The sequence below is a fragment of the Lycium ferocissimum genome, chromosome 6 (genome assembly GCF_029784015.1).
Source record: "Lycium ferocissimum isolate CSIRO_LF1 chromosome 6, AGI_CSIRO_Lferr_CH_V1, whole genome shotgun sequence".
In the NCBI taxonomy this organism is placed as follows: Eukaryota; Viridiplantae; Streptophyta; class Magnoliopsida; order Solanales; family Solanaceae; genus Lycium; species Lycium ferocissimum.
Window position 1 is genome coordinate 6,901,564 of NC_081347.1, and position 3,571 is coordinate 6,905,134.

Here is a 3,571-nt window from a genome sequence, read left to right on the forward strand (position 1 = left end):
GGACGGATAAGCTGAACGCACTATTCAGACCTTGGAAGACATGTTGCGGGCATGTGTACTAGATTTTGGAGGTAGTTGGGATGATCATTTGCCACTTATCGAATTTGCCTATAATAATAGTTATCATTCCAACATCCAGATGGCGCCGTATGAGGCTCTATATAGAAGAAAATGTAGATCGCCAATTGGGTGGTTTGAAGTCGGAGAGACTCAACTAATAGGTCCAGAATTGATTCAGCAAGCGGTGGAAAAGATCAAACTTATTCGAGACCGATTGTCGACAACCTAAAATCGCCAAAAATCTTATGCAGATAATCATTGACGAAACTTGGAATTCTAAGTTAATGATTAGGTATTCCTAAAAGTATCACCGATGAACGGTTTAATGAGATTCGGCAAGAAGGGAAAGTTTAGTCCCCAGTATATTAGGCCTAATAGGATTGTGCGCAAGGTGGGTCAAGTGGCTTATGAATTGGATTTACCTCCAGCACTTGAATCTGTCCATCCAGTTTTTCATGTGTCGATGCTCCGTAAATGTGTTGGAGATCCTTCTAGAATAGTGCCTGTAGATGATGTCCAAGTTATCGAGAAGTTGGCTTATGAAGAGGTACCCGTTGCTATATTAGATAGGCAAGTGCGGAAACTCAGGAACAAAGAGGTAGCTTTAGTTAAGGTCTTGTGGAGACAAAACAATAGAGAGGAAATAACTTGGAAAGCAGAAGAAGATATGAAGTCCAAATATCCACATTTATTTCCAACCCCGGAAGAGATTCAAGATGAGACGTCATTGTCTTAAGGTATGTGATGCTTTCTTTTGATACTTTTGGTCGTGTGTCGCCATGTTTTCTTGCCATTGTTATTGTGGCCCTGTGAGGCGATATTATTTTAGGTTGTTATGACAGGATGTTAGTGCCATAGTACAGGGGAAACTCTTGAAAAATTTCTAAAGAATCCCCGAGAGCTTAACATTCGAGGACGAATGTTCTTAAGGGGAGGGGGGAATGTTACACCTCGGACATTTCATACGTTAAGCTGTGAATAGACTAAAGCAAGCTTAAGGGTAACATGGAGTCCATATGGCCTTAAGGAGAGTACTTGATAGCTTCAAAGTGTATACGACAAGATTTTGAAGTCATATGACTCGGAGAAACTAAGTTCGTCAAAGGAAGTGAAGTATAAGTTGTGTTAGCGAAGATTTCATAATAACCAAGCTAATGTTGATTTAGTAACATCTTAAGGAGGAGCTATAAGGCTCCCTAGATGGTTAATGAAGTATTATACAAGTGCCAAGAAGGTTCCACAAGGATTGGAAGACAAACGAATCAACCAGCATAATTTTGGAAAAGGTGAGTTATACGGCCACTTATACGGTCCGTATAAGGGTCCGTATAACTTGTCCAGAGAAGGGTCACTCACTGGAAGTATTATACGGTCACTTATACGGACCGTATAAGTGTCCGTATAAATCCCGACGAGCAGCTTTTAAACTTTTATAAGAAGAGGATCCAAGTTTTTATTTTTCATTTCCCTTATTCTCCACACCTCAAGAGAGCTCTAGAACCTTCTCCATACCATATCAACACCAATCCAAAGAGAAATCAAAGATTAAACACCAAGAATTGGTGGAATCAAGTGTGTGGATACTCACTAGGGTTTGTACGAATCAAGAATTCCTTTTGTATTGAAGTTGGGATTTTCTCAAGTGGAGTATCTTCATCCAAGATCATTCCTACATAATCAAAGGTGAGTTTTACATCAATTTCATGTTATTAAAAGTATTGAGTGATTGAAAGACTTGGATTAAAGAAGAATGTAGAATATGAGCTCAAATATGGAAATAATGGTATTTTGAATAGTAAGTCAATTTGAGTCATGATTCTTAGTATGATATGAATATAATCTTGTTATAAATGACACTAATGACGTTGAGGAAGTATTATGTGAAGAATGAATATGGTGTTGTATTGTAGTCATGGTTACGGATGACTTTGAAAGTGAATTTGAGAAGTAAACAATGTTTAACTTAAGGAATCTATTGATTATGATATTGTGGGTGTTACTATTGCTATTTGGGAGTTGTTTTATTATATGGAGAAAGTTGTCAAAACAAAGGAAATGTTGCCCAATTTTGGTTAGCTTTTTAGTCGCTTTAGTTTAGCCTTAAGCATGTCTTTAATGATCTAATTTAGTACGAATTCTCTGGAATGTAGAGTTGTGAGCTTGGAAGAAGAGCGCTTAGTCGTTAAAGAGACGCAAGGTATGTAAGGCTATTCCCTTTCTTTCATAAGGCATGACTCTTATATTCTATCTTCCATATCTTCCATGACCTTTTTACATCCTAAAGGTTGAAAGTTCATGATTCTTAAGAGCTTCTTATGAGCTAGAGATGAGATATGTTTTATGATATGATGATCATAATGATGCTATGTTAGAGATTCCGAAGACTATGAGATGATGCTATTATGAGCTTGATAACCCTATTTTCATGATTTCATTGATGTCATTTCGTGTTGTTGTCTCGCCTCATGACATTAGTTACTCCAAGGTGAGACATAGCGATGATGATGATTCCATAGTGTAAACGGAGGCTAGCGACCTTACGTCACTCCGATAGAGTTGTAGCTTTCATTTGGGCTCTCATGCATGCTTTATATTATGTATATGTATGATTACACCGGGCCTAGTTGGTCGGGCCGACACCACTACACTGGGTGTAGTGGGCGGCTATGATGATTACACCGTGCCTAGTTGGTCGGGAAAATACCACTAGCGGGGGGCATGAGATGGTTATCCCGGATGCGGGCTAATGATGATCATACCGTACCTATATGGTAGGGCAGCATATATATGTCACGACCCGACTAGGGCCATGACGGGTACCCGAAGCTACTCTACGAAGCATCGCCTATCATACTTGCCATCAAACTCAACCTGAACATACATTATTCCCAACACGAAACTTATCATGAGATGGTCTTCAACACTTACAAAACTTATATATATATATATATATATACACACACATCAGCCCATGAGGCTACCAAAAATGATATACAAATATACACTGGTGTATTCATGAGACGTCTACTACCCACGCATACACATCTAGGAGCCTCTACTGGAGTATTGAGACATAAAGATGGGACAGGACCCCGTCATACCTAAATATGTACACAAAAGAATATATCAATAAATGGCACCTCCGGAGTAGTGGAGTGCTCCGTATACCGCCGATAGCCTATGAATCGCACTCTTCTCCCGTCTACGTGGCCATGAACACAACGTCCATAAAAGAATGGACGTCAGTACGAACAATATACTGAGTATGTAAGGCAGATATGATAACATGATAAGGAAATATAGTTTACATAAGAAGAAAGTATCAATACAATTGCTTGCCTCTTGAGGCGGAATCATGCACGCTCACTTTTTACCTTTTAGAACAAATCACACATATATGCATACACTGTCTGAACTAATAACATCATCAGCCCACGTTCGGTCCTCCCGCGTCCGAGGTAATCATTTCACGCCGCCCACTAGTGGTGCTTTAATCATTATCCATAAGCCG